Source organism: Haliaeetus leucocephalus, unplaced genomic scaffold (genome assembly GCF_000737465.1).
Source record: "Haliaeetus leucocephalus isolate CR32 unplaced genomic scaffold, Haliaeetus_leucocephalus-4.0 Scaffold506, whole genome shotgun sequence".
In the NCBI taxonomy this organism is placed as follows: Eukaryota; Metazoa; Chordata; class Aves; order Accipitriformes; family Accipitridae; genus Haliaeetus; species Haliaeetus leucocephalus.
In genome coordinates, this window is record NW_010972942.1 from 7,962,435 (window position 1) to 7,973,933 (window position 11,499).

Below are 11,499 nucleotides of genomic sequence, written 5' to 3' on the forward strand. Positions count from 1 at the left end.
TTGGTGTCCGCAGGCTTGTTTCTCTTACATGTTCTCACTCCTCTCTCTGGGGCTGTTTTCTCCCTGTCCCAACTTTTTTTCCTTCTTAAAAATGTTATCACAGAGGCGTTACCACTATCACTGATTGGCTCGGCCTTGGCCAGCGGCGGGTCCGTCTTAGAGCCGGCTGGTATGGGCTCGCTCGCTCTCGAACACAGGGGAAGCTTCCAGCAGCTTCTTACAGAAGCCACCCCTGTAACACACCCCCCCCCCCGCTACCAAGACCTTGCCACACAAAACCAATACAGTGCCTAGCTTTTATAACTGTTAAAATTAATTAAGATAAATTCCACCCTAGCATGAGACGTGTCCTTTAATTTCCAGTAGATCAACCATGCTTACATACCAGTTCTGGCTGAATTCAGGTGCCTGAAGTTCTTTCTCTCAGGGTTGCCCATGGCACATGGGACACTCAGGGAACAAACGGCCTTTTTAAAAATATATGTTATTTATTTTTGCTGTAAATATTTGTCTTATAGAAAATAATGTACACATAATCATTAAACTGTCTACATATATTTCTGCCATGCAACTTCAACTATAATTCAGGCAGACCTAATTTCTTCAGCCACCACAAGTGAAGCCTGGCCTCTTTCAGGTGCTGTGGACCATGAACGCTTCTCCCTTTCTGTCCCTCTCTCTCATGTATCTATTAATCCTGCCAGTTATTTTTATTACTCCAAATTCACATTTCATTTCTTGTCCTTGTAGTTTGCTGGAGAGAGAGCCAAAGATGTAAGAGTCCCCATTAATAACAATTAGCTCTCTAACTTGGAGTTAGGTGCTTGATGCTTTTTTTTTTTCTTCTTTTCTCCTGGACAGATTTTTTACAAGTTAAACAAGTGATACCGTAAAGTATACAGAAGATACCAAAGACACACAACATACCAGCAATGTAGAGTATTTGAAATCTATCATAGGGCAGTTCCAAATCTGTCACCAAAAATAGCAAATTCCAGGGTTGGTGAGACCCTGTGGATTTCCCTCCAGCAGCTGACTGGCTGCCAGCTGCCTGCTGAATCCATAGGAGATGCCCCTCTAAGCAGTCAGTCTCCTCTGTTAATAATCTCTTTTTCCTGCTTCTAGCAGGCATTATATGATATTTAAAGGCTACTGAGTTTAAAGTGCTCCCTGAATTTAAAGTGAAAATGTTATCTTATTTTTATAAGAATGTATAAGGACTTCATGTTTGATGCAAATGATCAGTAATTGAGACTAGTAAACAAATATTCAAAGTAAGCTATAGCCTCTTCAGCCTCCCATTGCAGAAACCAATCTTGTTCTTATAAAAGCCAATACCTTTCTTAGAAAGAAAATACGCTCTGAGCTTTTTATGAGCAAGAATAACAAAATGCAGTCATAGTTTCATGGTAAAACATTCATTAGAATTGTATGAGTGAACAAAATGCTTTCTAGTAAATGACATAGTAAAAACAACTTCAGAATTTATGCATAGAAATAGTGACTACAGATTTCTGTATTCTGCAATTTTTTTAAATAAATGAATGTTTGCAATTATTGCAACAACATTTAGGTTTGCAAATACACCAGAATGTTTTAATATATTTTACACGGTGACCACATTTACCAAATGTGCACAAATACACAAAGCCTGCTTATAAGACATTGCTGTTATCTCTTGGATTTTTAAAACAGAGCACAGTCAGCTTCCACAGAGAGCTCACACGTATTTCGAAGGACACAACCTCATTTTTATATGGTACACTGTGAATTTAAAGTCCATTTGGATTTTAATCTTCTACCTTTGATCCATCACTACAATGAAAAGAAGTGAAACCATGAATTTAAACAGCCACAAACTTGGGGTCTCACATTTTGTGACATGAATGCCTCAAATAATTACTATTTTTAAATGATGCACAATTGTCTACCCTCCTTTACGTATTTCTCCATGGACTATTATGCCTTAAGATTAAGGAGGCTATCTTGCAGGTGCCATACATACTGCTGCACCAAAAAAGGCAGAAAATTCCAGTTGCCCAGGCTGAGTATTCTGGTTTCTAAGTATCCAGATTTGGGTTGACCTCATCCATGTGACAGAGCTTACTGCCAGCACATTTTGTTTTAAAAACTGTACCATATTGTTTCCTTCTTACATCTGTGTTGATGCCATTTGCATGCAATAATATCCCACGTATTATTTCTGTTCTAAAATGGTGAGCAAAGGAAAAGCAATGTGCTGACAAGTTTAACCCAAGAAAAGTTAAGGAAGAGCAAACTAATGAACAGAAGTGGTTTGTCAAGTGAGCATTTTAAGGATGACACCTGTGGCTATCCAGAGGTGTGACCTCCAACCCATGCATACACAAGACCAATTCAAGCTCCACTGCCATAACCTGCTATTAAGCAAGCTTTTATTGCAAAATGTATCTAGTCACAGTACTACCCAAGGAAGCAAGTTTGGTCCAAACACTACAAAAACACCATAAAAATTACCATTATTGTTGACTTGTATCATTATGTATCTATTATAAGGGCCCTGCATAAAGCCTCCTCTTCACAGAACCTGTGTTTAAGCAAGGGTTGCAGTACTGGTAAGCACAACTTACCTCAAATCACATTTGTCAGGAACTGAGAATACAAGCAGTCACAAACATCAGCAATGGCTCTATGGATTCGGAGGAACTTGGCCGTGTAGAATTATCTGCTGCATGTCTCACAACCTATGATAAATGAGATTTTTACCAGCCCAACAACATTTGTTTGTTTGGCCTTCTCAGCTACAAATAATTGTAAATTGCACCTCGATAGTCCCACCAGTGGCACAGCAACATTTTCTGATAGCCACCGTCCCTACTCCTGTATGAGGAGATCTAAAATTAGAAAGCTTTTATCAAGAAGCAGCGCACAGTACACACTTTCAGATATCAAAACTAAACACTCCAGGTCTGCCTGGATCTGAACCTAGACAGCAGCAGCTTTGAATGTCATGAGAAACCATCTATTGTACATTCTGTGAACCAGTTAGTCCCGTTTTTAATGATCCAGATTGCACATTAGCTCTGACACTTGACTTGAACTAGAAAACATCTTGGAAGTCTAATCAAAACTGTCACAGGTGTTTCAAAATGTCTTGTAAAAATATCTGAGTGAATACACATCTAGTAAATACTTAGTTAATTGGGATACTAGAATGAATCACTACAGCACTTCTTTAATGTCTTTCTTCTAGGCAAGAATATCCATAACTCCCATTCAATTTTATCTTTCTAGTTATTCACATTCAAAATCTTTCATTCATGCCACGAAGCCCACAGTTTATAATGTATATGTTGAAATATCAGTTATTGCATTTTTGACAGGAAATAACCCGCTGCAGTTGCTGGAGGAAACAATCAGGCAGATTCAAAGATCACTTCATGGCAGTTAGAAGTGGTTATTGCTCCAGTCTCATTGCTTCTCACCTTAATTCACATGACTTTTATGACCTCTCTGTCTAAGCTTTTCAGCACAGATATTAAAATACTTGAAAACCATCCTTGTTATTCATTTGACTTACCCTACCCAGAGATTAAAGGGCTATTTTTCTCCAGCTGAATTCCATTCAACTTTTCTCAGTTCCTTTTCATTTTCAACCCTTCTTTTGTTATTATCAGCTTATTGAAAGAGATCTGCATAAACCTTTGAAAATGCACAAGTTCGAAAGTGATATGCTGAATTCACCTCAGATCAAGGGTAAGAGAGTCATTCAGCATGTAAAAATTAGGTTAAAACTAATGCTTCATGGTCCCAATATCTAGGCTATTTAATGCCTAATCTGTAAGACAACTCAGCATGCATTATGCTGGTCATGTTACATCAGTTACAAAGACCTGCAGGAGTCTGAAGCTAGGATTTAAAGGTAGGAGAGTCATCATCTTCAGTAAATTTGTTACTTTTCTAAGTTGTTACAACTCAGAATATTCCCATTTTGGCCTTAATTAAGAACTCGTGATAACCATATACTATGGTAGTCCTTCCTATTACAGGTGTTTGGAGAGATAACTAATTAACCAGGCTCACACCCACAGAGTAATCTAGGAAAGCCATAACAGTACGGACAGCACCTCCCAAGAAAGAGGGCAGTCATGTTGTGACTCCCCCTGTTCAATAGTTTCTCCTTTAAATCCAGTAACAGCAATTTTATCTGCTGGAGTTGGCTAGGAGAAGCAATAAATCAGTGGATCTTATTGCTACCTTTGCCATACATCCTCCACACACATTCTTTCGCAGTGCAAGGCTCTCGGGAAATTGCCAGAAATTTATATCCTTGGTATTCAGAGACAGAAAAACTTGCCGTTATGAAGGAGTTGCTATACTGGCTTGGATTTGCCTTTGCATTTGTACAGCCCCACATACAACAATAACCGTATAGTAGGTTCCTGGTTGAGGGTGAAGATATACTATTCATTTCTATGTGCCTCAAAAGAAACACTGTCTTTTCTCAAACAGTATCTCAGAAAATCACCTTCTCAGACAGTTATGGCTGATACATCCATAAGCAGGTCCTGAAGTTCAAAAAACTACTAAAGAAACTTAAAAAAACCCCACCAACCCCATATAACCAATTTTTTAAAACCATATTTCCTTCTGTCTTTAAGATGGATATTCGTATTCCTTCTTCATTCACGATATAGGGAATGGTATGCTGAGGTGCCATGGAAGCTGGGATCTGAATTATTCACCTATTAGCAGGAGCAAAATGCTGAAAAAAGAAGTTGAAAACTCCTATAGGTAGGCTAGAAGAAAATGTATTCCCACAGAAAAATTCCTAGCAAAAAGGGATCACATTCCAGCAAATGCAGCGCTATGAGCTTCCAGCACATAAATGCAAGCTACAGCCAGGAACATTTTATATCCTCCACAGTTTCCAGCCACAATTCAAAACTTTATTCCATCAACCACAAGAGGTGGGGTTTTCTTCTTCACTGCTATCTGTCATTTTTCCTGCAGTTGTCACAAATTGACAAATATCATGCTTTACTAGGAGTATGTATCCTCGCTTAACTGTAGTATCAAGAATGTATTTCAATACAACAAGAGCCTCTACTTTTTAGCTTTAAGGCATAAATTTGTCACCTTGCAAGAGCCTCCTCATAGTGATGGATGTTTATTTCGTTACTGGTCACTCCAGGGTGTCATACGCATTTGTACAAATGTTTGGAAGCAACCTAGGAATTACCTGTTGGTTAATATTCCCTGTGCTAATAAACATTTGCTTTTTGTTCTTTCAGTGCAGCAGTGGATATACTGCAGCCTGTTTTAACCTCTTAGAATACTCACTCTACGAACAAACTATGAACTCTTAATTTCAGCTCCTGAATTTATCTTAAAAAAAAAACCTCTTAAAAATATTAAAGTACATTTATACTGACTGTATCTCTTGCAGTTTGGTTGACAGATTGCAATCCTTTGCGTAATGGATACAGTGGACATTTTGAATTATGCTTCACTTATTTTTACAAGGGTGGCAGGCCTAGGACTCCACAAAGGGATAGAAAGAAATGCCTTTTTTCTACCTCAGTATTACATGACCAAGCACCACCAGCAGACCTGTTAAATCTTATGCATTCAGTAAGAGACTTGGAAACTTCTCCACCAAGGTGCTTGCAGTTGCAGAACAGAATCACAGCTTCTCTCTTGTTCCAGGTTCCCATCTGCTGGACCCATCTGGACCCTGATCCATCACGCACTGATTACCTGCATCTGGTACATGAAAACAGAATGGGAGCAAATGCAAAAACTAATTTAATGCAGCTAAAGAAGGTGCCAACAAGTGAGCCACCACAATTAAAGGATCATATACACTGCCACTAACACACTGGTCTAGCTATTGACCCATCAATCCTATATATGGGGTCACATACAGAGACAGGGCTGAGTGGTCTCTTGCACAATGGAAATACTGAAGAAAAATTATGTTAAAAGCAGTAGTTCAAACAATACTTTAAGTTGGCATAAGCTGGTATTGTTGCCGAAAAACACCAGCCTGCCTTCTTCTTGCCCATTTTCTTGTTCCTGTCCTTGTGTTATCCACTCCCTTGAGCTAACACAAACATCTGTGAAGTTGCCTGAGGAATCAGGATATGGAATTTATCTGGCTTAAAAATCCTCTGTTTCTTGTCAGGTTAATTTCAACCTAATTAAATTTTGAATATAATCCAGCACATAATTCACAACATGACAATGCAAATGCTTATGTTGACCAAGAAAGCAAGAAACATATAGGTAGGAGCAGGAAGGATTGCTTTTTTTAGTGGCAGTTCTGTCTTATTCTAGCTTAAAGTGATCACAGCCTATTACTGTGCTGTTTCAAAGCTCGTTAAGACAGTGCCACCATGTGCAGTAGACCGGGCCTTCTCATCACCCCTGACCACGCTTCCCCACTCCCTTTCTTGTGTAAGAACTATGAATATGCAGGTAAGTCTGATCAATTCACTGATCCCAATGAAAACTAACTTCCTCGTAAGGCTGATTTTGGCTGGACCACTGAGCTGCACTGACTCACTGCACAGTTGCACAACTCCACCAACACAAGAAAGGTGAAAGAGTTCCCTTTGGGAGGCAGTAGAGCCATAGATCGTCAGCTTGTTCCAAGCATGAAACTGCACTTTTACTATCAGCTTTTACTGTACATCACAAGGAAAGGCTTAAAAGTCTTAGTTTTTCAGCATTTTCAAACAAGGACTACATACAATTGTTGTACACAAAAACATCAGAAGCAGGTGCTAATTTTTCCCTCTCACACAGAAGGGTTGGCAGAGTTTTTTACTAAGCACATTACTAATACTGTCTGAAAACATTTTAAATATAAGAAACAATATAAATGGCTGTTGGAATACTCCAATTAACTTGTAAATAAAAAAGTACAAGACAGTAATTTTGGGGGTGTTTCTCAAATACATTTTTGTTCTTGTGTTTAAACATAAAGGCTCCAACAAAGCAGTAATGCTTTTGTGCTTTAGCACATATATACCAACATGTTTCTTTTAGGTTTGTCAGGAAACATTTCTTAGGTTAGATAGCACAACTATAATATTTCATACATGTTGCCTGCGGACTTAGCAGTGTGAGTGGAAAAAACAATTATCAGTCCTTTTCCACATCTTCAGGACTTCACCAGCAACCAAATAGGGATCTCTGCAGCTACGAGGATTACAGTCCTTGGGTCAGCCATTGACTGACACCAATTAGCAGTAAAGCAGAAATCTGCATGCTGAAACCAAAACAATACAGACATTGGAACCACCGTATCTAACAAGCATTTTGGAATTCTCTGCAAGGCACTGCTGTTGTATGGCACCCTCTGTTCCCCAGGGCTCAGTACTCGGGCCAGTTCTGTTTAATATCTTTATCAATGATCTGGATGAGGGGATCGAGTGCACCCTCAGTAAGTTTGCAGATGACACCAAGCTGGGCAGGAGTATTGATCTGCTTGAAGGTAGGAAGGCTCTACAGAGGGATCTGTACAGGCTGGATCAATGGCCGAGGACAACTATACAAGGTTCAACAAGACTAAGTGACAGGTCCTGTACTTGGGTCACAACAACCCCATGCAACACTACAGGCTTGGGGAAGAATGTCTGGAAAGCTGCCCGGCAGAAAAGGACCCGGGGATACTGGCTGACAGCCGGCTGAATACGAGCCAGCAGTGTGCCCAGGTGGCCAAGAAGGCCAACAGCATCCTGGCTCGTATCAGAAATAGTGTGGCCAGCAGGACTAGGAAAGTGATCGTCCCCCTGTACTCAGCACTGGTGAGGCTGTACCTCGAGTACTGTGTTCAGTTTTGGGCCCCTCACTACAAGAAAGACATTGAGGTGCTGGAGTGTGTCCGAAGAAGAGCAACAAAGCTGGTGAAGGGTCTAGAGAACAAGTCTTATGAGGAGCAGCTGAGGGAACTGGGGTTGTTTAGTCTGGAGAAAAGGAGGCTGAGGGGAGACCTTATCGCTCTCTACAACTACCTGAAAGGAGGTTGTAGCGAGGTGGGTGTTGGTCTCTTTTCCCAAGTAGCAAGTGATAGGACAAGAGGAAATGGCCTAAAGTTGTGCCAGGGGAGGTTTAGATTGGATCTTAGGAAAAAATTCTTCACTGAAAGGGTTATCAGGCATTGGAACAGGCTCCCAAGGGAAGTGGTTGAGTCACCATCCCTGGAGGTATTTGAAAGATGTGTAGATGTGGTGGTGAGGGACATGGTTTAGTGGTGGACTTGACAGTGTTAGGTTTATGGTTGGACTCAGTGATTTTAAGGATCTGTTCCAATCTAAATGATTCCATGATTCTATGATTCTATCTTTAGCTAGGAACCCACGTAAGACAGAAATATTCTAAATCTTCAACCTTTCTTGTGAGTTTTCTTACTCTCCTTTTGATAGAAATAAACCCCTAGCTTTTAAAGTAATCAGCAAAGAGCTAAACATGTTCCTTATGGTCTGTAGTCTCTGTAACAAAATCTGCCCTAAAAATGCTTCCTCAAAGTCCCTAAAATTCTTCATAATTGACCAAACATTATATTAATACATGGCTTCCCTACTAAATAAAGCTGTCATAACAATTGGCTCTATCCAAAGCCCTGGGACCCAGCACACAAGCTCACAACCATTCGTATCTTGGCCCTAAAGGAGGGCACTGGACTATCTTTTTATCTCCAATGCTTGTATCACAGTTCCCCTGTGATTTCCATCCTTATTGGTTCAGCTCTTGGAAGGAAACTGGATGTCAGCCTGCCGGACAGATGATTTACAACAATCTTCCTGTGCAATTTCAGAAGCAGTCCTTCAATAACATACAGGCTCTACACTGTTGCCGGGTTTAGGCAGGGGGTGCCTTGTGACTAGCATGTAGATGTAGAGTACCAGCTGTGCCAAGCCATAAATTGAGTGAAGTGAGCAGCAGTTGTTTGAACCTGAGAACAGAAACTGAAGATTCAAACCACATGAAAAAAACCAAAATAAAACAAAACAAGAAGTTTAATCTACTCATGTTAGAGCAGGAATGAAAGACATGGAACTAAGCGTCTTTTTGACAGGTCTTTTCCTTCAGTAGCTTGATGTTTCAGGAGCAATTCTATATGTTCAACTAAAACATATTTTACATGTAAAATCATCTTGTGTACAGCGTATGAAAATAGACGTTCATATGAACAAAACGGGTAACTGCAGCCCTCAGTGCTCCTTACATACAGATACCCATTGTCTTCATGTTATTGCAATTGCAAGTCTATTTCTGCCAAATGGACTGTGAAAATCAATAGCAAACTCCATTTGCTAAATAACACTTGCAAGCTCTGACTTGGCTAAGGAAATTTGGACTCGGGTGGTTTCTGCAAAACTACCATTAAGAACTCTGTGGAAATTATCACCCTTGCCGTGTGGTCACTAGCGGGCAGCTTTGAAAGACCGAAGTCATTTTGCCATCAGAATCTGAACTTGCACCTGTGGATACAAAAAACTGAGAAAAGGTTTTTCCGTAAATAAATGACCAGAAATAATTCAGTTATGCTTAGTAACTGTGCTGCTGAAGACGCAGTCTTCTGAATAAACCAACCCAACCTGGATATGGTAATTAAAAAACACTTGCCTATTTTTTTTCAGGAATCAATGTGCTTACCGATGTGACTTCTACCCCTCTCTCAAAGCTGTTATAAGGCTAAAATCAGGTCTACCCTCTTAATATTTTCAGTATTGTTTATCAGTTGCATAACAGAACAGCCTGAGGGTTCTAACTGACAGTGACTAGAAAAAGCCCCTGGTGCAGATGAAGCCATTTCAGCAAAATATGTGTTTTGCTCTAACAGTCAGGCCTGGCATTCACCTATAGCTTTAGCGGAATTCCCCATGCCAGGGTATTCCTTTAAAAGTCCAAGTATTGATACTTATAAAGCAACAAGTCATTTTGGCACAAATCATTTTTCATTTGGGAACTGGTTAAAGCAATACTGGGCAGCATTAGCTGCCTCTTCATTAGGGGGACTGGGATCACTGTACCTTTACTAATGCAGCTACAACTGCTCCATTGTAGAAAAAGAAACAGGGGTGCTCAAATAAACTATTCAGTGAAGAATGCAAGACTGCTTGTGAGGCCTTAGCATGGTGGCATGATAGCCTAGGCAGGCTCTCTCAAATTCTCGATGAGGAAGGGATCAGGATTAACTTCTTTGGAAGGCTGTTGTCCTGGCTGATGAAACAGAGGAATACAGAACAGCCAAGAGGAGTTAGCCGGGGATAACGTCCTTCCCATGTGCCGGCTCTCTGTCCTCCGAGGTCAGAGATGGCCCCTGGTTTCCACAACCATCTCTGCTTTCTGCTCGCTGATGCTATAGGCTTGTCCCGCTCTGCCTGAAAGCTACAAGTCCTCTCATTTCCAGATTAATTTTTAATTAATATTTTTTGTTTAAGGTAAAAATTTTCTAGAACAGACTTGGCTTCAATTAGTGCCATATTCTACTTTTAAATACTGGTGTACCACCTCTGAGTGCAAAAACTTGCCCTGTTATGTTTTTGCTGCCTCCCGGTTAGCCAGAGTCGACCAGAGCCTTTCTTGGCCCCAAACCAAGCATGAAGAAGTTACCCCTTAGCACTCCAGGAGGGAAAAAGGCCAAAGAAGGCAAGCAAAAAACCCCAACAATTTTACATAAGTTTGTAACAATTTAATAAAATAACAGAACACAAAAGTCACTGTTTAGTTATAAGTGGAGATGCAAGGTGTTGTGGTTTTTTTTGATGCTCTGTACTCCTAGTGCATGTACTACGGGAAAGAAGTGCCAGTTGTCCGTATTTCAAAGGCAGAGGACGAAGGCGATAGGGAAAGGGCTCCCGAGCGAGAACACGGCGGGCAGCAAGGCTGAGGGCAGGCGGCTACAGACGCCGCGCCGGCCGCTCCTCACGGGAAGCGCAGCTCCCGCACGGCGGAGGCGAGGCCCTGCGCGCCCCGCCGGAGCGGAGAGGGGGCTGAGGGACCGCCGCCGGAGCGGAGAGGGGGCTGAGGGACCGCCGCCGGGGCGGGCACCGCGCTCCCCGTCTCCCCGGGAAGGGGCGCAGGGAGCCCGCTCGCGTCCCGCACCCTGACGCGCTTCTTCCTCCCTCGGCGCCGGATTGCTGCTCTCCGCTCGCTTCCCCCCGTGAGGCAGAGCCCGGGGGGCGCCTCGTCAGGGGAGGCCGCTGCCGGGGAAGGGACGGCCGCGGCCGAGGAAGGGCGGGCAGCTCCCCTCCGAGGGAGCCTCTTGCCCTGCCCCCGGCGGAGCCCCCCCCTCAGGGGCAGGTGGCGCTTCCCGGGGGAGCCTTCCTCCCCCTCCTAGCGCTGGTGGCCCGGAAGGGAAGCCCTGCCCCTCCTCCTCAGCTAGCTCTCAGGTGACAGCAGCCATCTCCGTACCTCCCTCTCCGCTGCCTCCCGCGGGTCTACTTCACCTGTAGCGCGCCCGTGGGGCGGGCAGAAGGCGACCGCCCCCCCCTCCCCGCCCGGCCG